Source organism: Choloepus didactylus, chromosome 8, assembly GCF_015220235.1.
Source record: "Choloepus didactylus isolate mChoDid1 chromosome 8, mChoDid1.pri, whole genome shotgun sequence".
Taxonomy (NCBI): Eukaryota; Metazoa; Chordata; class Mammalia; order Pilosa; family Megalonychidae; genus Choloepus; species Choloepus didactylus.
Genome location: NC_051314.1, coordinates 86,034,573 through 86,061,841, shown reverse-complemented (window position 1 = coordinate 86,061,841; position 27,269 = coordinate 86,034,573). Strand labels below are relative to the sequence as shown.

At 39.6% G+C, this 27,269-nt stretch overlaps 1 protein-coding gene across 6 annotated transcripts in view; it reads left to right on the top strand.

The window, feature by feature from the left end:
* The window catches only part of SPATS2 (spermatogenesis associated serine rich 2), a 197,271-nt gene that overhangs the window by 80,887 nt on the left and 89,115 nt on the right, over positions 1-27,269 (top strand). Inside the window, exon 1 of one of the 6 annotated variants that reach the window (XM_037846131.1) lies at positions 20,221-20,272. The exons of the other annotated variants lie outside the window; for them this stretch is intronic. The gene's annotated coding sequence lies outside the window, so the exon portion shown is untranslated. Of the gene's footprint in view, positions 1-20,220; positions 20,273-27,269 lie in introns of those variants that run through there. 6 annotated transcript variants of the gene reach the window in all.

Sequence of the window (27,269 nt, the reverse complement as noted above, 5' to 3'; positions counted from 1 at the left end):
ATTGTTTTTTTGTTCTCTATGTCATTTATTTCTGCTTTAATCCTTGTTATTTCTTTTCTTGTACTTGGTTTAGGATTGGTTTGCTGTTCATTTTCTAGCTTCTTCAGTTGATCCATTAGTTCTTTGATTTGGCTCTTTCTTCCTTTTTAATATATGCGTTTAGTGCTATAAATTTCCCCCTTAGCACTGCTTTTGCTGCATCCCATAGGTTTTGGTATGTTGTGTTCTCATTTTCATTCGTCTCTATATATTTAGCAATTTCTCTTGCTATTTCTTCTTTAACCCACTGATTGTTTAGGAGTGTGTTGTTTAACCTCCAGGTATTTGTGAATTTTCTAAGTCTCTGATGGTTATTGACTTCTAATTGTATTCCATTGTGGTCAGAGAATGTGCTTTGAATAATTTCAATCTTTTTAAATTTATTGAGGCTTGTTTTATGTCCCAGCATATGATCAATTCTGGAGAAAGTTCCGTGAGCACTAGAAAAGTATGTGTATCCTGGTGATTTGGGATGTAATGTCCTGTAGATGTCTGTTAAATCTAATTCATTTATCAGATTGTTTAGGTTTTCAATTTCCTTATTGGTCTTCTGTCTGGTTGATCTATCTATAGGAGAGAGTGATGTGTTGAAGTCTCCCACTATTATTGTGGAAACATCAATTGCTTCCTTTAGTTTTGCCAATGTTTCTCTCATGTATTTTGTGGCACCTTGATTGGGTGCATAGACATTTACGATTGTTATTTCTTCTTGCTGAATTGCCCCTTTTATTAGTATGTAGTGGCCTTCTTTGTCTCTCAAAACATCCCTGCCTTTGAAGTCTATTTTATCTGAGATTAATATTGCTACACCTGCTTTCTTTTGGCTGTAGCTTGCATGAAATATTTTTTTCCATCCTTTCACTTTCAGTTTCTTTGTGTCCCTGTGTCTAAGATGAGTCTCTTGTATGCAACATATTGATGGTTCATTTTTTTTGATCCATTCTGCGAATCTATATCTTTTAATTGGGGAGTTTAATCCATTTACATTCAATGTTAAAACCGTGAAGGCATTTCTTGAATCGGCCATCTTATCCTTTGGATTATGTTTGCCATATTTTTCCCTCTCTCTATTAATATCCTTTATTGTACCCATACCGAATCTCTTTAGTACTGAAGCTTTCTCCAGGTCTCTCTGTCCTGTCTTTGTTTCTCTGTCTGCAGGGCTCCCTTTAGTATCTCCAGTAGGGCAGGTCTCTTGTTAGCAAATTCTCTCAGCATTTCTTTGTCTGTGAAAAATTTAAGCTCTCCCTCAAATTTGAAGGAGAGCTTTGCTGAATAAAGTATTCTTGGCTGGAAATTCCTCTCACTCAGAATTTTAAATATATCGTGCCACTGCCTTCTTGCCTCCATGGTGGCTGCTGAGTAGTCACTACTTAGTCTTATGCTGTTTCCTTTGTATGTGGTGAATTGCTTTTCTCTTGCTGCTTTCAGAACTTGCTCCTTCTCTTCTATGTTTGACAGTGTGATCAGTATATGTCTCGGAGTGGGTTTTTTTGGATTTATTCTATTTGGAGTTCGCTGAGCATTTATGATTTGTGTATTTATGTTGTTTAGAAGATTTGGGAAGTTTTCCCCAACAATTTCTTTGAATATTCTTCCTAGACCTTTACCCTTTTCTTCCCCTTCTGGGACACCAATGAGTCTTATATTCGGACGTTTCATATTATCTATCATATCCCTGAGGTCCATTTCGAGTTTTTCAATTTTTTTCCCCATTCTTTCTTTTATGCTTTCATTTTCCATTCTGTAATCTTCCAGGTCACTGATTCGTTGTTCAACTTCCTCTAGTCTTGTACTATGAGTGTCCAGAATCTTTTTAATTTGGTCAACAGTTTCTTTAATTTCCATAAGATCATCCATTTTTTTATTTAGTCTTGCAATGTCTTCTTTATGCTCTTCTAGGGTCTTCTTGATTTCCTTCATATCCCGTACTATGGTCTCATTGTTCATCTTTAGTTCTTTGAGTAGCTGCTCTAGGTGCTGTGTCTCTTCTGGTCTTTTGATTTGGGTGCTTGGGCTTGGGTTATCCATATCATCTGGTTTTTTCATATGCTTTATAATTTTCTGTTGTTTTGGCCTCGTGGCATTTGCTGAACTTGATAGGGTTCTTTTAGGGTTTGTAGACCAGTTGAAGTCCTTATCTCTAATTTATCAGATCTACAGCTTCGTGGAGTACACTTTCTCTAACTAACCAGCAGGTGGCGTCCACGAGCCACCTGTTCTCCACAAGCCAGATCTCCCCTGCTTAGCCTTTTTGGTGAGTGGGGGAGTGAGTCTTGTGGGGCCCAATTGGTGTACCAAGCTTGCGTGTGTAGTTGGTGTTGCCTGCCCTGTATGTGGGGCGTGTTTCTGGGCAGTCGGGGAGGGGGGGTGGCCCTAACAATCAAATCTCCCTGATGATCCTAGAGTTTTAAAGCTGCTCAATAGTCTAATCCTTCAGTTCAGTCCTGCCACAGTTTGTCTCTGCCACTGACCCAGAAGTCTTTGGTATTGGCGTATGGCTCCTGAGACTTGCAAGTGGGCCCCTCTTCCTGGCTGTGCACCCCGGGTCCTCTGTTGAGGGATGACTGTGCTATGTCACAGGTGAGTGCCGTCCCCCCAGGGCAGTTCTGGGCTGCTGGGCTGTGTTGGGAGGCTCCCAGTCTGCTCAAATGATGGCTGAATGGGGCTCTGTTAATTCACACTGCTCCCCCTTCCCAGCTCTGGGACATTCAGCTGAGGTTGCAGGGAAGGCTAATGTCCACGCCCAGTTTTGTGGTGTGTGCCTGTTATTTGAAGCACTTCCGTCACACTGGGTTGTCTGGGGCAGCTCTGGGCTATGGGGCTGGCGATGGGCAGGAGTGTTTCCTGTCCACCAGGATGGTGGCTGTGAGCGGACACCCTCCTTTTCTTGGGAAGTTGTGTTGTTTAGTGAATTTTCTCAGCCACTGGATTATTGCCTTTTGTCTCAGAGCTCTCTTAGTTCTGCTCTTGACTTGACGTGCCCAAATTTCAATTCTTTGAAGCTTTCTGTATTGAGCTTCTTAGAGTAATTGTTTTAGAAAAAGCAAAAAGGATTTAAAAAAAAAAAAAAAAAAAAAAAAAAAAAACGGCCCTCCTCAGAGATCTAATGGGTTATTGAAATGCTAATAGACAAAGCAACCAGGGCCATTAAGGAAAGGTGCACAGGGCAGAGAGATCAGCCTTGCTTCGGGATTTGCATATGCGCCTCAAGGCCTGATCTCCGCCCTTCCCCTTTCTGTGTTCACCAGAACTCCAAAAATCCTCTGCTTTTATTTTGGAGTTTTTCGTGTTGTTTTTTTTCTATGCCTGTCTCCTCTCTGCTGGGCTGGCTGCTCTCAGAGTCTCTGGTGTCTGGTCTCAGTCTATCTATGGTTGGAGTTTGAATCAGTAGAATGAGTTTCCGATAAGAGCAGCCACTGCAATTCTCCCTTCTCCTTCCTGGAGCTGACAGCCCCTCCTCCCCCGGGACTGAGCCTGGCAGGGAGGGGCGCGGGTCCCCTGGCCGCAAAAACTTACAGATTTCGCTGATCTCAGCAGTTCCACGTTTTCATGAGTGTTGTATGAAGTATGCCCAAAGACAGATTGCTCTGTGGTGTCCAGTCCACGCAGTTCCTGGCTTTTTACCTACTTTCCTGGAGGAGTAACTAAAACATACAGCTCACCAGTCTGCCATCTTGCCCCGCCCATCTGTTTCTTCTTGAGTCAATGTTGGTTATTTGTGCTTTTCTAGGAAATTGTCCATTTCGTCTAAATTGTCTAGTTTATTTGCCTATAGTTGCTCATAGTATCTTTTCATTATCTCCTTTATTTCTGCAGGGTCAGTAGTTATGTCTCCTTTCCCATTTCTGATTGTATTTATTTGCGTTGGCTTTTTTTTTTTTTTTTTTTTTGGTTAGCGTAGCTAGCGGTCCATCAGTTTTATTGATTTTCTCAAAGAACCAACTTCTGGTTTTGTTGATTCTCTCTATTGTTTTCCTGTTCTCAATTTCATTTATTTCTGCTCTAATCTTTGTTATTTCTTCCTTTCTGTTTGCTTTGGGGTTATTTTCCTGTTCTTTCTCTAATTCCTCCAGGTGAACAGTTAATTCCTCAATTTTTGCTCTCTCTTCTCTTTTAATATAGATGTTTAGGGCAATAAATTTTCCTCTCAACACTGCCTTTGCTGCATCCTATAGTTTTGATATGTTGTGTTTTCATTGTCATTTGCCTCTAGGTATTGACTTATTTTTCTTATCATTTCTTCCTTTACCCACTGGTTTTCTAAGACGGTGTTGTTTAGCCTCCATATATTTGTGAATTTTACAGCCTTCTGCCTGTTATTTATTTCCAACTTCATCATTCCATTATGGCCCGAGAAAGTGTTTTGTATAATATCAATATTTTTAAATTTGTTGATATATATATATTTTAAAAAACTGTTCTTTTAATGTTTTTTTGAATGATTGTACTTTACCTCACCTAGTCTGTTAGTATTGATAATTATAACTTACCTTTTTGTCACAACTGCAATTAATTTTAGAAGAGTACAGTACCATTCAGAACTTTATCCATCGTTATTTTTAACTTTCTAACTATTCTTTATGTATATTAGATTCCAACTTTGTATATTACTAGTCTTGGAATTATTGATTAGAGTAGTTATAAAATTCAGAAATGATTTTGTAATGGAATGCTCAATATTAATGTAACAATTGCTTTTCCACTCTTGAACACTTTTCAAATTGTAATATACTTTCAGGAAATCCAAATGCATCTTGAAAATGTACTTTTTTGGTGAGAGAACTTATGTTAGAGGGATATGGTAGGAGATAACCAACTGCAGGATATTCTGTGTCCTGTGGGTTGATGTTTCCTTAGAGATAGAGAATAAAGCAAGAGTGAATGCTTCCAGTTTTTATTTCCTTCTTTAGCTTTCCTTCCGGGATTGTTAATCTAGATTCTTGTCTAAAGTAAAATACAAGATGCAGAGAGGAAATTTCAAGAATAGTTACAAGGAAGGGAAAGACAATAAGAAATCTGTAAAATACTTGTAAAACTCTGTTTAAAACAAACCCTCTTTTTTAACTAGAATAGCCATGAAAATTTGAAGGGACAAATTCCAACAGCGCCAAAACCATTGGAATATATCTATGAAAAGAGTGACTGTAACTATTCTGGCTTTCCGCCCACTTCATTCTATCTTTAAGGTTAATGTTGTTTAATTCAAAACACAATAATAGATCCAGGTCTCACATATTGAATATGAAGTAAATGTTTTAACTTAAATTTGATTTGGCAGTTTAAAAGTCTCACTATAAGAAAATAATATAATTTCATCTATAAAGTTTAGCATTTAATTTCTCCTAAAGAAGTCAATTTCAGCAGATTACTTTGACCTTTTAAAACTAGAGAACATTTGTTTATTTCATGTCTGTTTTGCTAGAGCTAGCAAAAAGTATTATTGCTTTTTGTAATTGGTATGTAATTAATATAAAACGAATTTAAATTTTAGACCACATCATAGGCATTAAGTACCAACAAATTTTGGTTGATCTTAGCCAGAATTTATACTTAGTTGGCAACAGTTTTAAACTTAAGTGTTTTTAGGACTTTCTCTGAAACAAATCTATACATATAATTGATTTACATGACTGGTACTTAAACGAAAAATGCAAAAAATACTTGTAAAAATGTATGCCATGTGTTCATTTATATATTAACATTTTATTGCCTTCAGTTCTATTTAGTCTGAATATTCTGTAATTATACTGACTTTATCACCTTGGTTATAATTTATGAGAGGAGAGGCAATATGATAGTTTTGGCCTCCTAGTGGTATTTCATTAACACATATTGTGTATGAGTTACGGTTTTTATTCCACAATAGGCTGTCTTTTCAATACATCAATGAAGACTTGCTTCAGTTATTATTAAAACAGTTTAATGATAAGATGGGATTTAGAGTTTCTTCAAGATCCTTAGCTTAAAAATAATTACCAGCAAACATAAGAAAAATGTGTCCTTTTTTGCATATGGTTGGAGCTGAAAGAAATTTAAATCAAACTAGCTTAAGCAACAAAAGGACTATATTAAGAAAAAACCGGAAGTTCAGGGGGTGCGTCTAGCTTTCAGGTAAGTTAAATTCAGGCATTTACGCCTTTTTAGGCCTCCGTCTTTCACTCCTTAGTTCTTTTTATTTTTGCCTAATGTTTTAAGACCAGCTCTTCAAGTGGCAGGTTCTAGTCTCTCTTCCCAGATTAGCAACTTCATTGGACGGAGAGAGCTTTAAACAGTTTTGGCAGTCCCAGGTAACATTCTTTGACCCCACTTATATCATGTGCCCGTCCCCAAACCGATCATTGTGCCCAGTCGGATGGAGTTTTATAATTAGGCCTTGGGTCGTGTGCCCACTTTTGAGGGATTGGTAAGGTGAGCTTACCTGAAGTAAATGGAATGAGTTTCCCATGATAAAAAGAGGTATTTTCTGTTACTAGAAAAAATGGAGTAGGGGATGTTGGACAAACAGAACAGATGCCAATTCTAGTACCTTTCATATTTTTTTTAAATTAGTAAAGTATTTAATGATCTCCACTGAAAAATTTAAATTTGAATTAATTTGGGGCTGGGGTAACTACCTTTCATGTCACAAGTATAGCAGAAACCTGAATTTATCTGCTCCCTAATAAATTTCCATAGCTCTTATAACTTTAACTTTTTATCTCTAGAGCTGCACCATTTCATATGGTAGACAGTAGCCACATGTGGCTACTTAAATTAAAGTTAAATAAAATTAAAATACAGTTCCTCAGTCATATTAGCCAAATTTCAAGTGCTCAGTAACCACATGTGGCTAGTCGCTATTGTATTGGACAACATAGATATAGAACATTTCCATCATTGCAGAAAATTCTTTTGTATAAACCCGGGCCTGCCATACTTTGATAGGCAAGTAAGTGTACACAGTAGAAGAAATGGATCACAGCACAGGGAATCTTTTTAATGGACACACATTACTACTTATTTTAGTTTGGTCTACTTTTGCCCTGCACAGTTGTATTCATTTATTCTTTTGTTTATTTTTAATGTTCTTATATTTTAATTTAACATATGCTGTGGGAGGCATTTCAGGTGCTGTGCTAGGCCCTGGGTTAGGGTGTCATTCACTTATTCCCTTAAATGTCATCTCTTTAGAACATCCCTAATCACCCTATTTAAACTGTGCCACCCTGTCCCCCCATACACATAGCCATGCAGCCTTTGTCACATAACCCGCTTTTGTCTCCTTGAATGTGTCACTATCTAGAATTATTTTACTTATTATTGGCCTCCTCAACTAGGACAAAAGTTCCATGCGAACCAGAGATCTCATCCTATTTGTTCACAGCTATATTCTTAGAACAAAGAATAGTATCAATAATAAGATAGATATGTTCACTGTCTTTCAGAACTTTTAGTTTAGATGGTGGAGACAGATAAGAAAACAAGAAAAGACAGGGTGGTGAGGGAAGAATGTTTCATACAGAAGGAATAACATTAAAAGAACCCAAAGTTGTGCCTATGAGAGATCAAAAGAAAGAGATTGCTGACAAGGGAAGCAGAGCCAAATCTTATTATAGAGCATTATAAACCATGTTAAAAATTTGAAATTTTTCCTAGGTGTGTTAGGAAGTTATTGGGAGATATGATCAGATATTTTTTTTAAAGGCAGCTCTGGCTGCAGTGTAGATGGTTTGGAGGGAGTGCTGAAACCAAGGAATAGAACTATTAAACTGAGATTATGAGAAGTAAGGTACTAGCAGTGGTAATAGGATGGATTGAAGTGATATTTAATAAAGAGAATAAGTAGGGCTTGATGATTGATTACATGATGAGGGATGAAAGAGAGAAAAGAATTCAGATTTCTGGTGTGACAGTGGTCTGTTCACTAAGACTGAGAATTTAGGAGGAATAGGTTTCATTGGGATGGGAGATGTTGGATTAAATTTTGGACATGAGCCTATCTTGCAGACAACTGGATCCAGTGCCTCAAAGGATGAATTTAGGACATTCAAATGAAAATAAGTTAGTGTGAGGAAGGCCTTTTTTTTTTTTTTTTTAGTATGAGATTTTATAAAAAGTCTCACGCAACTGTGGGGATGCACAAGTCCAGATTCCCCTGGACTGGCTGGAAGCTGGTAGCGCTGATGAAGGTTTTTGATGAATTCCCAGGAGAGGTTAGCTGGCTGAAGTAGACATGGAAATTCTTTCTTCTGACTGTTGAATTCATCACCTCTCCTTTTGAAGACTAACTGATTGGATTAAATGTCTCTCATTTTGGAAGACACTCCCCTTAGTTGATGATAGATGCATTCAGCCATAGATCCAATGAACTTACTGATGATTTAAGTCCACAAAATGTCCTCACAGTAAGTTAGGGTACCAACTGGGCACTATTACCTGGCCAAATTGACACATGAACCCAGCCATCACAACCCAAAACCCAAAAGGTATAAAAGAAAAAGCTGACAAATTTGACTACTTAAAATGCAAGCAAAACACATAAAAACAAAGCTTCTGCATGGGGAATTAAGAACAAAATTAAAAGAAAAAATAACATGCTGGTAGAAAATATTTGCAACATGAATAAAAAAATGAATATACATTAAATATTAAGAGTTCCTACAGATCTGTAAGAAAAAGATAAACAGTTACTTCATTTTTGCTTACCATATTGTCAGATTCAAATTTAATACAAAATGTTGCTGAAGCAGGCAAAGGGATGCTCTCATACTGTTGATGAAGGCTGTAAACTGATAGTAGTCTTTTGGAAGGGCAATTTGAAAGTAACTATTAGGTATATATATATTTTTTTAATTCAGTTTTATTCAAATATATTCACATACCATACAATCATCCATGGTATACAGTCAGCTGTTCACAGTGTGATCATAGAGTTATGCTTTCATCACCACAATTGATTTCTGAACATTTTCCTTACATCAGAAAGAATCAGAATGAGAATAAAAAATAAAAGTAAAAAACGAACACCCAAACCATCCCACCATCCCACCCTATTTGTCATTTAGTTTTTTTTTTTTCCAGAGTAAATGATAATTTATTCATGAAATCTAGTATTCTTAAATAGCATTCTAGTTCCTACATCATTCCCAAAGAAACAAATTTAGAGTAGACTAAAAATAAAGAACAACCCCTTTAAACAAAGAGAGAGCCTTGTTTGGGGGGATGTTGGATACATCTTTTTTTTTTTTTTAATTTTATTTTGAAATAAATTCAAAGTTACAGGAACAGTTGCAAAAACAATACTAACTCCATGCAAAGAATTCCATCATACCCTGACCACCCTCCCCCGATAGCTCAATCCACCAACCTTAACATGCTGTCACATCGCTATTTCTTTCCCTCCCTCCCTCCCTATCATCCATCATCTATTGCTCTGTCTTCTGAACATATGAGAGCTAGCTGCACACATCCTTGAACATACACTATAATTCACATATACACTTCCCATGAACAAAAACATTCTTTTATGCAATCCCATTAAGTGCAGCTAAGAAGTACAAGAGATTCAACAATGATACAAAGCTTACATTCTATATTTTCTTTACCTTATGTCTCAACTGTGTCCTTTTGAGCCACCTGTCCTCAATCCTCCAATTCCATCCAACTTCATCCTTGACATTCGATTATCAACTATTTAGACTGTCTTTTAGTTTTTTTTTCTTTCAGTTGTGGAAACATATATACAGCCTAAATCTTCCCATTCCACCCCCTCCCTAGCCTTCCATTAGTGGGATTAATCACCTTTAGAATGTTGTAATGCTCTTTCCCACCATCCATTACTAGAAATTTCCCTTCACCTCAAACAGCAACTCCACCCGCATTTCTTAACTCCCCATTGCCCCTTGCCCCATTTCTCTTAACCTAAACTCTGCATTTCATCTCTATGGTTATATTCTCTGATAATTTCTTTGTGTTTGCTGTGGGGGTTAAAATTAACCTCTTAAATCCATATCAATCTTGTTTTTCTTTGATACCACCTTCACTTCAATAGGACACATAATCTATGTTCCTATATTCCTCCATTCCCCTACCTTTATATAGTTGTCTAAAATTACGTATTTTACATTGAGTTCAAAACCACTGATTTGTCATTAGGGTTTGTGAAATTTATATCATGTAGGAAGTAAATAGTGAATTTACAGTTCAAAAATTAATGACTTCTATTTGTATTCCATTGTGGTTGGAGAATGTGCTTTGAGTATATTCAATTTTTTTTTTTTTTTAATTTCTTGAGGCTTGTTTTATGTCCCAGCTTATGGTCCCTTCTGGAGAAAGATCCGTGATCACTAGAGAAAAAATGAGTGTCCTGGTGCTTTGGGATGTAAGGTACTATATATTTCTGTTAAAATTCTCTGTATCTCTTTCTCCTTTCTTTGTTTCTCTGTCGGTAGGGCTCCCTTTAGAATCTGAAGTAGGGCAGGTCTTTTATTGGCAACCTCTCTCAGCATTTGTTTGTCTGTGAAAAATTTAAGTTCTCCCTCGAATTTGAAGGAGAGTTTTGCTGGATAAAGTATTCTTGGTTGGCAATTTTTCTCTCTCAGAATTTTAAATATGTCATGCCACTGCCTTCTCATCTCCATGGTGGCCGCTGAGTAGTCACAACTTAGTCCTATGTTGTTTCCTTTGTATGTGGTGAATTGCTTCTCTCTCGCTGCTTTCAGAACTTGCTCCTTCTCTTCAGTATTTGAGAGTCTGATCGGAGTATGTCTCGGAGTTGGTTTATTTGGATTTGTTCTATTTGGAGTTCTCTGGGCATTTATGCTTTGTGTATTTATATTGTGTAGAAGATTGGGGAAGTTTTCCCCAAGAATTTCTTTGAATACTCTTTCTAGACCTTTACTCTTTTCCCCTTCTGGGACACCAATGAGTCTTAAGTTTGGACGTTTTATTTTGTCTATCGTTTCCCTGAGATCCATTTCGATTTTTTCAATTTTTTTCTCCATTCTTTCTTTTGTTCTTTCATTTTCTGTTCTGTGGACTTCTAGGACACTGAGATGTTCAGCTTTCTCTAGTCTTGTATTGTGTATATCCAGAGTGTTTTTAATTTGGCCAACAGTTTCTTTTATTTCCATAAGAGCTTCTATTTTTTTATTTACTCTTGCAATGACTTCTTTATGCTCTTCTAGGGTCTTCTTTATGTTGCTTATATCCTGGGCCATGGTCTTCTTGATGTCCTTTAAATCCTCTGCCATGTTTTCGTTCCTCGATTGTAGTTCTTCGATTAATTCTGCGAGGAACTTTGTTTCTTCTGATTACTTGATTTGTGTGTTTGGAGTTGGATTCTCCATATCGTCTGGTTTTATCATATGCATTAAGATTTTCTGTTGTTTTTGGCCTCTTGGCATTTGCTCTGCTCGACAGGGTTCTTTTAATTTGTAAAAAAAAAACCTATGTAATTTTTCAGAAACACTGTTTGGTTACGTACACTTTCTCTAACTAACCAGCAGATGGCATCTGTGAGTCACCTATACTTCTCAAGTCAGTTCTCCACCTTGTCCCCGCGGTGTTTGGGGAAATGATTCTTGGGGAGTGCAGCTGGAGAACTCAGCCTGGGTGTGTTGCTGGAGCTGTCCGCCCTGAATGCGGGGCACTTGTACGGGTGGCCAGGGAGGAAGGACAGCTTCAATATTCAAATCCCCCAGGTTCCCGGAGATTCAAGGCCGCCGCAAGAGTCCAAGTCTTTATTTCATTTCAGCCCCAGCCCCTCTCTCTCGCTGTCCCACAAACCACCAGACTTGGCGTAGTGTCCCTAGGATCTCCGTGCGGCTCCCCCCGCCCAGCCGCGATCCTCCAGGACCTCTGCTGTGGGAATGCTGTGCTACGTCACCAGTGCGCGCTGTCCCTCAAGGGAAACCCCAGGCTCCCGGGCCACGCTGGCTCGCTTTCAGCCTGATGCAAAAATGACCTAATGGGGCATCTCCACACCCCCCTCCTCGCACAATTCCTCCTTCTCAGCTCCAGGACAACTGGCGGGGCTCTGGGCTGTGGACACGGCCCCAGGCAGGAGTTTATCCAGCCCTCCCAGGAGTGAGCTGCAAGCCGCGGGGTTTCATTCAGCTTCTGGCTCTTCCCTCCATTCCTCCAGCCCCAGGGATATCTGCAGCAGGCTATCTTCCAGGCCAGACACCGAGAGACCAGACCAGCCCACTCTTGCTGTGTTTTACTGCGTGGTTCCCACGATCGCAGCTGCAGCCGCTCCTGGGTCCTCCCCCCCCTTTTTTTTTTAATAAAAGAGCCCGTCGGTCTCCAGACGCCAAACCCTGGTTTCCCCAGTTTGCCGCGTGGCTGCGGGACTTCCAGCCAGCTTACTCACTCGTTTCAGAATGCAGACTCCCAGTTTCACCAAGTATACAGCCCCTGGGAAGTAGCATATCTCGTCCAGCTGGCACATTGCTGTAACCGGTATTCTGGGTCACTCTCTGGTCCTTATCTAGTGTTTTCCACAGAGGTGTTCCTTAGCCCTGTCTCACCTAGCCACCATCTTGGTTTCTCCCTAGTAGGTATACTTTGACCTAATGATTCTACTTTTAGAGTCTGGCCTGCAGAAATATTTGTACATTTGTACAAAAATATACATCTAAGAGTGTGCTGAAGTGTTTGTTAGCAAAATCTAGAAAAATCTAAATGCCAGTCAATATGGAGATGGCTAAAGAAATTATGGTACGTTCTATAGCATTATACTATACTATAGATGGTATATACCATGCATCGGTTTGAAAGTAGCTTAATAGCTATAGAGCAAATTTCAAAGAATGTTATGGGTTATGGTTACACCATTTCAGTTATTTCTTTCTAGCTATTCTAATACCCTAGCATCTAAATATAGATAGATAGATAGATAGACAGATACATACATACATACATACATAGATTCAGTATTCGTGATCCTTTGTTAAATCCTATCTTGTCTGTTGCTACCCCTTCTTCTCGTTTAATTATTTTCTGGATCTTCAGGGGTGTCTAGGCAGTGACCGCCCTAACTTGTTCATATTGAAAAGGGGTGTCGACATTATGGGGAAGGGGTTTGCATCTGGTTGTTGTTCCTAAAGAGGCTGTTGCCTCTGGGTTTTAGGACTTGCCTGGCATAGGAACACTCTGGTGGATTTAAGTTTCTGAGAGATAAACTTAGTCAGTGAAACTTGTATAGAATCTCATTTATGGACCTGGTATTTTGGGTCTACTGTTGGTTAGGGCTTGGAATATTGTGGCCATTTGGGGTATCTAGCTGGAGCTTGCATAAGAGTATATGCCCACTCCAGGATAGCCTCTCAAATCTATTTGAAGTCTCTTGGCCACTGTAACCTTATTTTGTTACCTTTTTTTTCCCGCATTTGGTCAAGAAGGCATTTTCAATCCCTTAATGCCAGGGCCAGGCTCATTCCTGGGAGCCATGTCCCATGTTGCCAGGGAGATTCACTCCCCTGGGAGTTATGTCCCACGTAGTGGGGAGGTTAATGAATTTATTTGCCAAGTGGGCTTAGAGAAAGGCCACATCTGAGCAACAAAAGAGGTTCTCTGGAGGTGCCTCTTAAGCATAATTATAGGTGGGCTTAGCCTCCCATTTACAGCCCTAAGTTTCACAAGAGCAAGCCTCAAGACCAAGGGCTTGACTTATTAAGTAGTGGGTTCCTAATTTCACATAGCATATTCTGTCCAAGATAAACAGTGTCTCACATTATCTTCACTTAGTTGTAAAATCATCATTACTCTCAATTTTAAACAACTATCATAATACAAAACATCCCAGAGCTCTTATCAGCTGCTTATTATTCATCCCTGGTATTAGTGTAGTGCTGGTAAGGTATTCCTATTAAATATAGTCTATAATATGTAATGGGTAGTTTTTCCATATGCCACTCTGTCGTTAACTTTTTGTACCAGTGTCGTACCTTAGAAGTATATCATGCAGACACTTATTTATATTTCTAGTGCTACTCTGTGGGTTACATGCCTTTAAACAGCCACTTTCAATCAATCTGTCATGGCCTCTTTAGTTGCCCTTTTTTTTTTTCTAATTTTTTAAATTGTGGAAACATATGCAATATAAACTTTTACATAACAACCACTCCCACACATACCATTTGGTTGGATTAATCACATTCACAACGTGGTGCTTCCCTTACCACCATCCATTACCAGAACTTGCCTATCTCCCCAAACAGAAGCCCTACACCCATATGCAATAACTCCCCATTCCTTCATTCCTTAAGTATGCTTATACATTCCTTATGTATGCTTAACTTCAGTAGCATTCACTACACTGTTTCTGTACCCCTCTGTGCTCTACCTTTATGTAATTATTGTCACTAATTACATATTTATATATTATGTTTCCAATACCATTGATATATCATTAGTTATTTTGCATTTGCCTTTTAGATTCTGTAGGAAGTAAAAAGTAGAGTTAAACACCAAAAATATAATAGTACTAATATTATATTTACCCATGTTGCTTTTACTGGAAATCTGTCTTTCTTCAGGCAGCTTCTATCTACTGTCCAGTGTCCTCTTCTTTCAACCTGCAGAACTTCTTTTAGCATTTCTTGAATAGTCAGTCTAATGGCAATGAACTCCTTCATCTTTTGGTTATCTGGAAATGTCTTAATATCCCCCTCATTGTTTTAATACATTTTGTATTGTGAAATATATATACCGAACAGTCATAACTTTCAGAGTACAGTTTAACAAGTAGTTAAGAGAGCAAATTTTAAAGAATGTTACAGGTTACAGTTCCACAATTCCAGATTCCGAGATGCTGATTCCTTTGTGTATAACCTGATTGATCCCTGGAACTTTGGGATCTGTGTGACACCTGAAACTCAGAGCTAGAAGTTGGCAGATATGGATGTCGGTATTAGCACATATAGCAACTGTTAAAAAAGCTAAAAAAGAGTCCAGATTTCAATTAGAGATATGAATGAAGCAAATGTGGTTAGGACTAGGGCAAATTGGGCCAAAGAGTAAAGGATAATGTTGACTGTGTTTTAAAACCTCATATTCCATGTGAGACTAAGGGAAGAGTTGTTTAGTTGGTGCAAGATCTATATTTCCTAAACCATTTAACTTGCACAGTTTATTCAAATATCATAATTACCTGGAACTTTTAATAGGAAGTGAGACCTGGTAGGTTTGCATAGGTTAGTGTGAAATAGCAACACATCCTAAAGTAATTTGGGCAGGGAATAAAAATATATATGCAGCGGAACTGGGGGAGAAATGCAGAGGTGTTGGGCTTCCTCAGTTGGGTTGTTGCTGATGTTCTCACAAACATTGAGGACTGGCGGTTTGATGTGCCCAGCCCTCTCTCACAGGACTTGCCCTGATGAAGCTTGTTACTGCAAAGAAGAGGCTAAACCTGCTTATAATTGTGCCTAGGGGTCTCCCCCTGAATACCCTCTTTGTTGCTCAGATGTGACCCTCTCTAGCTAAGCCAACTTGGTGGGTGAACTCAACTGCCTTCCACCCACCCCTCATTTTTTAAAGATAGTTTTGCCGGATATACAATTCTTGATTGGCAATTTTTTGCTTTCATCACCTTATGTCACTCTACAATTTCTTGCCTCCATGTTTCTTTTTTTTTTTTTTTGAAATAAATTCAAAGTTATAGGAACAGTTGCAAAAACAATACTAACCCCATACACAGAATTCCATCGTACCCTGACCCCCTCCCCCGATAGCTCAATCCACCAACTTTAACATGCTGTCACATAGCTATTTCTTTCCCTCCCGCCCTCCCTGTCTATCATCCATCATGTATTGCTCTGTCTTCTGAACATATGAGAGCTAGCTGCACATATCCTTGAACATACGCTATAATTCACATATACACTTCCCATGAACAAGAACATTCTTTTGTGCAGTCCCGTTAAGCGCAGCTAAGAAGTAGAAGAGATTCAATAATGATACGAAGCTTACATTCTATATTTCCTTTTCCTTATGTCTCAGCTGTGTCCCTTGGAGCCACCTGTCCTCTATCCTCCAATCCCTTCCAAGTTCATCCTTGGCATTTAATTGTCATCTATTTAGACTGTCTTTTTTTTTTTTTTCAATTGTGGAAACATATATACAGCCTCAGTCTTCCCATTCCACCCCCTCCCTAGCCTTCCATTAGTGGGATTAATCACCTTTAGAATGTTGTAATGCTCTTTCCCACCATCCATTACTAGAAATTTCCCTTCACCTCAAACCACAACCCTACACTCATTTCTTAACTTCCCATTGCCCCTTGCCCCATTTCTCTTATCCCAAACTCTACTTTTCATCTCTATGGTTGTATTCTCTGATAATTTCTTTGTGTTTGCTGTGGGGGTTAAAATTAACCTCTTAAATCCATATCAATCTTGTTTTTCTTTGATACCACCTTCACTTCAGTAGGACACATAAACTATGTTCTTATACTCCTCCATTCCCCCACCTTTATATAGTTGTCTAAAATTACGTATTTTACATTGAGTTCAAAACCACTAATTTGTCATTAGAGTTTGTGAATTTTATATCATGTAGGAAGTAGATAGTGGAGTTACAGTTCAAAAATTATTGACTTCTATTTGCATTCCATTGTGGTTGGAGAATGTGCTTTGAGTATGTTCAATTTTTTTTTTTTTTTAATTTCTTGAGACTTGTTTTATGTCTAGCTTATGGTCCCTTCTGGAGAAAGATCTGCGATGACTGGAGAAAAATGAGTGTCCTGGTGATTTGGGATGTAAGGTTCTATATATGTCTGTTAAAATTCTCTGTATCTCTTTCTCCTTTCTTTGTTTCTCTGTCGATAGGGCTCCGTTTAGTATCTGAAGTAGGGCAGGTCTTTTATTGGCAAACTCTCTCAGCATTTGTTTGTCTGTGAAAAATTTAAGCTCTCCCTCGAATTTGAAGGAGAGTTTTGCTGGATAAAGTATTCTTGGTTGGCAATTTTTCTCTCTCAGAATTTTAAATATGTCATGCCACTGCCTTCTCATCTCCATGGTGGCCGCTGAGTAGTCACAACTTAGTCCTATGTTGTTTCCTTTGTATGTGGTGAATTGCTTCTCTCTCGCTGCTTTCAGAACTTGCTCCTTCTCTTCAGTATTTGAGAGTCTGATCGGAATATGTCTCAGAGTGGGTTTATTTGGATTTATTCTATTTGGAGTTCTCTGGGCATTTATGCTTTGTGTATTTATATTGTGTAGAAGGTTTGGGAAGTTTTCCCCAAGAATTTCTTTGAATACTCTTTCTAGACCTTTGCCCTTCTCTTCCCCTTCTGGGACACCAATGAGTCTTAAGTTTGGACGTTCTATTTTATCTGTCGTATCCCTGAGATCCATTTCGATTTTTTCAATTTTTTTCTCCATTCTTTCTTTTGTTCTTTCATTTTCTGTTCTGTGGGCTTCTAGGACACTGAGACGTTGTTCAGCTTCCTCTAGTCTTGTATTGTGAACATCCAGAGTGTTTTTAATTTGGCCAACAGTTTCTTTTATTTCCATAAGATCTTCTATTTTTTTATTTACTCTTGCAATGTCTTCTTTATGCTCTTCTAGGGTCTTCTTTATGTTGCTTATATCCTGGGCCATGGTCTTCTTGATGTTCTTTAAATCCTTTGCCATGTTTTCGTTCCTCGATTGTAGTTCTTTGATTAATTGTGTGAGGTACTGTGTCTCTTCCGATATCTTGATTTGTGTGTTTGGAGTTGGATTCTCCATATCGTCTGGTTTTATCATAGGCATTAAGATTTTCTGTTGTTTTTGGACTCTTGGCATTTGCTTTGCTTGATAGGGTTCTTTCAAGTTGTTAAAAAAAGATACCTATCTAATTTTTCAGAAACACAGTTTGTTCGTGTACACTTTCTCTAACTAACCAGCAGATGGCGTCTGTGAGTCACCTATGCCCCTCAAGTCAGTTTTCCACCTTGTCCCCGCAGTGTGTGGGGAAATGATTCTTGTGGGGTTCAGTTGGAGAACTCAGTTTACGTGTGTTGCTGGAGCTGTCCGCCCTGAATGTGGGGCGTCTGTACGGGTGGCCAGGAAGGAAGGACAGCTTTAATATTCAAATCCCCCAGGTTCTCGGAGATTGAAGGCCGCCGCAAGAGTCTAAGCCTTCATTTCATTTCAGCCCCAGACCCTCTTTCTCGCTGTCCCACAAACACTGGACTTGGCATAGTGTCCCTGGGTTCCCCACATGGGTTCCCCCGCCCCGCCGCAATCCTTCGGGACCTCTGCTGAGGGAATGCTGTGCTATGTCACCAGTGCGCGCCGTCACTCAAGGGAAGCCCCGGGCCACCGGGCTGTGCAGGGGCACTCCCAGCCTGATGCAAAGATGCCAAATGGGGCGTCTCCACACCCCCCTCCTCGCACAGTTCCCCCTTCCCAGCTCAGGGACAACTGGCGGGGCTCTGGGCTGTAGGCACGGCCCCGGGCAGGAGTTTATCCAGCCCTCCGGGGAGCCAGCTGCTAGCTGCGGGGTTTCTTTCTGCTTCCGGCTCTCCCCTCCGTTCCCCCGGCCCCAAGGGTATCTGCAGCAGGCTATCTTCCAGGCCAGACACTGAGAGGCTGGCCCAGCCCCCTCTTGCTGTGCTTTGCTGTGTGGTTCCCACTATCTCAGCTGCAGCCGCTCCTGGGTTTTTCCCTTTTTTTTTTTAAAAGAGCCCTTTGGTCTCCAAACGCCAAACCCTGGATTCCCCAGACCGCCGTGGCTGCGGGTCTTCCAGACAGCTTACTCACTCGTTTCAGAATGTAGACTCCTGGTTTCACCAAGTATACGGCCCCTGTGGAACTAGGAGACCTCGTCCAGCTGGCGCATTGCTGTAACCGGTATTCTAGGTCACTTTCTGGTTTTTATCTAGTGTTTTTCACAGAGGTGTATTTTTTGCCCTGTCTCACCTAGCCGCCTTCTTAGTTTCTCCCTGCCTCCATGTTTCTGATGAGAATCAGCATTTAATCATTTTTGAGGCTCACTTGTTTGTGACCCATTGTGTCTCTCTTGAGCTTTCAGAAATCTCTCTTTGTCTTTGTCATTGGACACTTTTATTATATGTTGCAGTATGTCTTTGGGTATAATGTCTTTGAGTTTATTCTATTTGGAGTTTGTTGAGTGTGTTGGATGTATATATTCATGTCCTACATCAAGTTTGGGAAGTTTTCAGCCATTATTTCCTTGAATGTTCTCTCTGTCCCTTTCTCCTCTTTCTGGAACTCCCACAAAAGTTCCTCAGGCTCTGTTCACTTTTCTACATTATTTCTTCTTTTCTTCAGACTAGATGATTTCAATGATCTTTTCTTCAAGCTCCAGTCTACTGTTGAATCACTCTAGGGAATTTAAAATTTCTGGTACTGTGGTCTTCAGCACTGTTTGGTTCCTTTTCCTACCTTCTATCTCTCTATTGATATTCTGTTTGTGTTCATCTATCATTTTCCTGACTTCCTTTAGTCCTTTGTGCATGTTTTCCTTTAGTTCTTTGAGCACATTTAGGACCATTTTTTAAAAGTCTTTGTTTGGTGTGTCCCAGCTCTGGTCCTCCTCTTGGTGGTTTCTAATGCTTAAATTTTCTTCTTTGTCTGAGCCATGGCTTCCTGTTTCTTCGTATGTTTTGTGACCTTCTGTTGAAACCTGGACATTTTTATATTTTAATGTATTATTGCTGCAATTTAGACTCTGGGGCATCTGTTCCTTAAGCTTGTATCCAGCTAGTGTTAGAGCTTTCCTTGAATTTCAGGAGCTGACAACAACAAAATAAGTAGGAAAAAAAAGAAAGTACCTTTCCCAGTCTTGGCAGGTTGATCTGTGCAGGTGCTCTTCATCAGAGCTTACCCATATGTGCTGGTTTGAATGTATCATGTCCCCCAGAAAAAGCCAGATTCTTTGATGCAATGTTGTGGGGCAGACATAATAGTGGGGATTAAGTTGGAACGTTTGGATTAGGTATTTTGCATGGAGATGCACCCCACCCAACTGTAGATGATAACTGATGGGATATTTCCATGGAGGCGTAGCCCCACCCATTCAGGGTGGCCCTTGATCAGTGGAGCCATATAAATGAGCTGACTTAAAGAGAAGAAACTCAGTGCAGCTGTGAGTGACGTTTTGAAGAGGAGCAAGCTTGCCAGAGAGAATATCCTGGGAGAAAGCTATTTTGAAACCAGAACTTTGGAGCAGACGCCAGCCACGTGCCTTCCCAGCTAACAGAGGTTTTCTGGACACCATTGGCCATCCTCCAGTGAAGGTAACCGATTACTGATGTGTTACGTTGGACACTTTATGGCCTTAAGACTAACTGTGTAGCCAAATAAACCCCCTTTTTATAAAAGCCAATCCTTCTCTGGTGTTTTGCATTCTGCAGCATTAGCAAACTAGAACACCGTACAAGGGGTAGTAATTTCCTCATCGTCCCAGGAACTGTGCTATATGTCCTATAGCCAGCAGTCCCTTGCCCCATGTAGTCATTTGACTGCTCTCCCATAGTTCTTAAGTGAGCTCGGTGAGCTGTCTTCTATCCCCCATGCATGTTCTGGGATGGTGAGTCCCTGAGGTCACCACCAGGAAAATTGGGCTAGACATGTGTGCTCCCAGGATGTGCATGAGGGCAACTCTGCTCCCTCTGGAACTTTGACTCGGGGATATGGTCTGGGAGTGTGGGCCAGCTCTGTGCTGAGTTGGTGAGGGGTCAGGAAGGAGCCAGCCAGGGTGCTAGGATATCCTACCTGCTTTTAAATAGATCTTTTCTTGATTTGGCACTCACCCTGTAACTGCAGTCATTTAACTGTTTTCCTGGGCTTTGAGAAAGATGTTTCTCTGCATTTATTGAAATTCATCTCTTTAGGTTTGAAATTACTTTTGCTAGTAAATACCTGTGATAGTAACTTTGTTTTCCTTGTCTCATGTTTGTACAATATAACCAACCTCCTTCCCGTATTTATCATTATTGCACATGAAGAAGCTAAACTCCACTTATAATTTCATCGCTGACTTACAAGTGGATTATTTTCAATGTTAAGATGAGAAAAAGCAATCCATGAGAATGGTCATTTTCTTTTAGGTGGTCAAATATTGGATGTTGTCAGTCTAAAGGAGAACTTCAGGTTTAATTGTTCATGAGACACCGCTTATGCATGAGTTAGGGCTTAAAAAGGCTGTGCTCTTGCATTTACTTTTTTTTTTTTTAATTTTTATTAGGATTGTTCAGATACCATACAATCATCCAAAGATCCAAAGTGCTCAATCATTTGCCCCCAGCACCCTCACACAGCTGTGCATCCATCACCACACTTAATTTTTGTTTAAGTTTTAGAACCTTTTCATTACTCAAGGCAAGAAATAAAGTGAAAGATGTAAAAAGAAAAAAAAAGAAAAAGAAAAAGAAACTCGAATCCTCCCATATCCCTAACCAACCCCCTCAATTGTTGACTTGTAGTGTTGGTATAGTACATTTGTTGCTGTTTATGAAAGAACGTTGAAATACTACCAACTGTAGTATATAGTTTGCAATAGGTATATGTTTCTTCCCTGTATGCCCCTCTATTATTAACTTCTAATTGTATTGTCATACATTTGTTCTGGTTCATGGAAGAGATGTCTAATATTTGTACAGTTAAGCATGGACATTGCCCACCATGGGATTCAGTTTTATATATTCCCATCTTTTGACCTCCAACTTTCCTTCTGGTGACATATATGACTCTGAGCTTCCCCTTTCCACCTCATTCACGCACCATTTGGCACCATTAGTTATTCTCACATTTGCTACCGACACCTCTGTTCATTTCCAAACATTTGAGTTCATCCTAGTTGAACATTGTACTTATACTAAGCAACCACTCCCCATTCTTGAGCCTCCTTCTATATCTTGGTACCTTATATTTCATGTCTATGAGTTTACATATTATAATTAGTTCCTATCAGTGAGACCCTGCAATATTTGTCCTTATGTGTCTGGCTCATTTCACTCAGTATATGGCCCTCGAGGTTTTGTCATCAACCCATTTTTATTTGTTTTTTTAAGATGGTTTGTTCACATACCATACAGTCCATCGTAATTAAACAGTCAATGGTTTTGTGTATGGTCACATATTTATGTGTTCACCACCTTCACCACTATCTATATAAGGGCATCTACATTTCTTCCACAAGGCAGGAGGGAGAGTCAAAGAATGTAGAGAGGCAATAGAAAGAGGAAAAAGAAATGACAGCTAGGAAGCAGCAAAAGGAAAAGTAACCTTAAATCGAAGTAAAGAGTCAGACACCACCACCAATGTCAAGTGTCTAACATGCCTCCCCTGTCCCCCCCTCTTATCTGCATTTACCTTGGTGTATCACCTTTGTTACATTAAAGGAAGCATAATATAATGATTCTGTTAGTTACAGTCTCTAGTTTACGTTGATTGCATCTCTCCCCCAATGCCTCCCCATTTTTAACACCTTGTGCAAGGTTGACATTTGCTTGTTCCCCCTCGTAAAACGTATTTGTACTTTTTATCACAATTGTTGAACACTCTAGATTTCACCAAGTTACACAGTCCCAGTCTTCATCTTTCCTCCTTTCTTCTGGTGTCTCACATGCTCCCAACCTTCCTCTCTCAACCGTATTCATAATTATCTTTGTTCAGTGTACTTACATTGCTGTGCTACCATCTCCCAAAATTGTGTTCCAAACCACGCACTCCTGTCTTCTCCTATCACTCTGTAGTGCTCCCTTTAGTATTTCCTGTAGGGCAGGTGTCTTGTTCACAAACTCTCTCATTGTCTGTTTGTCGGAAAATATTTTGAGCTCTCCCTCATATTTGAAGGACAGCTTTGCTGGATATAGGATTCTTGGTTGGCAGTTTTTCTCTTTCAGTATCTTAAATGTATCATACCACTTCCTTCTTGCCTTCATGGTTTCTGCTGAGAGATCTGCATATAGTCTTATTAAGCTTCCTTTGTATGTGATGGATTGCTTTTCTCTTGCTGCTTTCAGGATTCTTTCTTTGTCTTTGACATTTGATAACCGGATTAAGTGTCTTGGCGTAGGCCTATTCAGATCTATTCTGTTTGGAGTACGCTGCGCTTCTTGGATCTGTAATTTTATGTCTTTCATAAGAGATGGGAAATTTTCATTGATTATTTCCTCTATTATTGCTTCTGCCCCTTTTTCCTTCTCTTCTCCTTCTAGGATACCAATGATACGTACATTCTTGTACTTTGTTTCATCCTTAAGTTCCCAGAGACGTTGCTCATATTTTTTCATTCTTTTCTCCATCTGCTCCTTTGCGTGTTGGTTTTCAGGTATTTTGTTCTCCAGTTCCTGAGTGTTTTCTTCTGCCTCTTGAGATCTGCTGTTGTATGTTTCCATTGTGTCTTTCGTCTCTTGTGTTGTGCTTTTCATTTCCATAGATTCTGCTAGTTGTTTTTTTGAACTTTCGATTTCTGCCTTACGTATGCAAAGTGTTTTCTTTACAGCCCCTATCTCTTTTGCAAAATCTTCTCTAAACATTTTGAATTGATTTAGTGTTAGTTGTTTAAATTTCTGTATCTCAGTTGAAGTGTACGTTTGTTCCTTTGACTGGGCCATAACTTCATTTTTCTTGGTATAGGTTGTAGTTTTCTGTTGTCTAGGCCTCTGACCTCCTAGGCCACTCCAACTGGGTTTTCCCACGTGAGAACAGGCTCAGGTCACAGAAGGAGGAAATATTCAGTATCTGGTTTCTCTGACGGTTTTTCTTAGAGGACTGACACACCTGTGCTTTTCTGCTTGGGAGGTGCACCTGTCAGCCTGTCACCAGCTGGTATAAGAGGGTGTGGCCTGTGGCTCTCCTCCCCCAGGCTTTGGGGTCTGGTTCTGGTAAGGCAGGCAGTAGAGCTGGGCCCCTCCCTTTCCTCTTGGGAAGCTATGCCTCCTCCAGAGATGTCAGCTGCATATCAGTAAGTTTTTTGTTTCTCTGACTGCTGATCAAAGTGTTTTGATTTTAAAATGGCTGAGGCTTTCTTTACTGCAAAGCGCTGCAGGCTGAAAACAGCTGAGGTTTTTTCCACAGAGAAATCCTCTGGGCTCCCCATCCTGAGACAGATATGTCCCCGACTCTCCCAAGGTCAGTTGTCATCAAAAGCCTCTGTGTGCTTGTTGGGGATTCGCTGTCTGTATTGAGCAGTTAATATTAAAACCCCATTTGGGGCTGGGCTGAGGCCCATTTGCTTGTTTGGAGAGTGCTGTTCTCTAGCACCGTGAGGCTTCCATGAGGGAGGGGCTCTCGGCTCTTGGCTCTCAGCACGGTCCGCAGTTTTTACTTACAGATTTTATGATGCGTTCTCGGGCATTCCTCCCAATTCAGGTTGGTGGATGATGAGTGGACAGTCACGTTTGCTTTCCGCAGTTATTCCAGGTTATTTACTAGTTTTTTAATCATTTATGAATTGTTCCGGGGGGGACTAACAGTCTTCCACTCCTCTCTATGCCACCATCTTAGCTCCTCTCTCTTGCATTTACTTTTAAATTTTTAATAGGAAATTGATGCAGTTAGAGAAAATATGAAGAAGTGATATTTACATGTCACGTTATCTGGATTTCTAGGCTTTTTCACCCCTGGGATTACCTGCATTTAATTGGGTCTTACTTCTTATAGCCTCTCTTTGACCATGGCAAAATATGAATGATATTGTTAGGCAGTTTGTCTTATGTATAAGTAAGAAAAATCAATGAGAAATAGCAAGAAGTGAACACCCTTAGGGAAAAAAGGTGATATATTAAAGTACTGTTAAAATAATGGCAATTTGAGAACCAGTATATTTGGCAAGTTATAGCACTAAGGTTGTATAGCATAAAACTAGGACTTCCTTCTTGATTATGCAGTAGGTTTTACTGTCTGACTTTGGGCAGGAAATGGTTTCAAGACTATTTTTCTCATTAATGTAAAATTAGAGTATTCTGGGAGGGATTATAATTCTATCTTAATCTTCACTTGTCAGAAAGAGTAATAATCATAATAACTTGCCGTCTATGTTAATGGAAGATATAAGCAATCTAAAATCATGAGTTTTTAGTTGTTGAATTCAAAGACACAAATTCAGTATCCCCCGTAAGAATCCTTAAGTGTATTCCATGCCTGGGTTGAGTCCTCTCTATGCTTATTTCTCCTATAGACAGCCAGGAATTTGGGGGCCAGGCCTTTCCATGAAGAAAACAAATTACTCAGGGATAATTGGATTGAATTCATTTCAGTAGTTCAAAGAGCCTCCTTGTGTGCTCATGATATTAACTCTTCTAAAACCTTTTTAGATAGTGCCCAAGGTAGTAAGTAGGGCTTTTAATAATCCCTGCTGTATAATGTGGTTCTTGTATATGTATTTATTACTGTACAGTTTGATAAACTAATGCATATAACTATATGTGTGTGTGTATATATACATTTTTTAAAAACTGATCTCTTGACTGGACTATAATGCTCTAAGAGGGTAGGAAATTTAGATTGTCTGGGTCACCGTTATATCCTCACTGCCTAGCATGGTGCTTGGCAAATGGTAGCTACTTACCAAATGTTGATTGCAGGAGTTTCAGTGAAGAATCCTTGTATTTTAAATTTTACATGAGAAAAGAGCTCTATTTTCTTTTCCTAACATCCTTCATAATCAGAACTTTTAACCAAATATAATTATAAAACATTCAATACAATGTCATCCTCAGGTTAAATGATAATTTAGCAACAGATTTAGACTATTTTTCAAAGCTTGTCAAGATCAAGATACTTTTTCAAGGTTGGTTTAATACATGGCATTATCAGGCTCAAATATTTCCGTGTCATCCACAGTGCCTAAAACAACTTTTGCCTGATTTTTGAATCCAGCAGAAACAATAACAACAAAACCTGCAGTATGTACAAATATGTCAGTGATACTATAAATAACATACTTTTCCCCATATGTTCCTAAATGTGTGCTATTTGAAATAATTCCAAGAGAATTCTGACATGACTCCTGATAAAGTGAAATAAATAATAAGAAAGCTCAAGCTTTTCAAATGATGGCCTGAGAATAACATTGGACAACATTTTTTTAATTTAAAAATTTATTTTCAATAGACTGTACCTGCTCTTCTATCATAGTTAAATAAAAGGATGATATCCTGCATTTTTCCTATCAATAGAATTATATAAGTTGTAGGCTCTCTTTGCAGGAAGAAATATGAGAATTGTTAAATCACTAAATTTGTTGATAGGAATTAAAAATGACTTTATAATGCTCAGAGGCAATTTTACTCCAGTTCATTGAAGCAAGCTTTTGAATCCAGTAGTCACATTGAGTTGTTGATTTAAGGTAAAAGAAGGAGGAGGCGGGGCAAGTTGGCGGACTGGTGAGCTGTATGTTTTAGTTACTCCTCCAGGAAAGTAGGTAGAAAGCCAGGAACTGCGTGGACTGGACACCACAGAGCAATCTGACTTTGGGCATACTTCATACAACACTCATGAAAACGTGGAACTGCTGAGATCAGCGAAATCTGTAAGTTTTTGTGGCCAGGGGACCCGCACCCCTCCCTGCCAGGCTCAGTCCCGTGGGAGGAGGGGCTGTCAGCTCCGGGAAGGAGAAGGGAGAACTGCAGTGGCAGCCCTTATCAGAAACTCATTCTACTGTTACAAACTCCAGCCGTAGATAGACTGAGACCAGACACCAGAGAATCTGAGAGCAGCCAGCCCAGAAGAGAGGAGACAGGCATAGAAAAAAACAACACGAAAAACTCCAAAATAAAAGCGGAGGATTTTTGGAGTTCTGGTGAACATAGAAAGCGGAAGGGCAGGGCCCACGCCCTGAGGCTCATATGCAAATCCCAAAGAAAAGCTGATCTCTCTGCCCTGTGGACCTTTCCTTAATGGCCCTAATTGCTTTGTCTCTTAGCATTTCAATAACCCATTAGATCTCTGAGGAGGGCCATTTTTTTTAATCCTTTTTTCTTTTTCTAAAACAATTACTCTAAGAAGCCCAATACAGAAAGCTTCAAAGACTTGCAATTTGGGCAGGTCAAGACAAGAGCAGAACTAAGAGAGCTCTGAGACAAAAGGCAATAATCCAGTGGCTGAGAAAATTCACTAAACACCACAACTTCCCAAGAAAAGGGGGGTGTCTGCTCACAGCCATCATCCTGGTGGACAGGAAACACTGCTGCCTGTTGCCAGCCCCATAGCCCAGAGCTGCCCCAGACAGTCCACTGTGACGGAAGGGCTTCAAATAACAGGCACACACCACAAAACTGGGTGTGG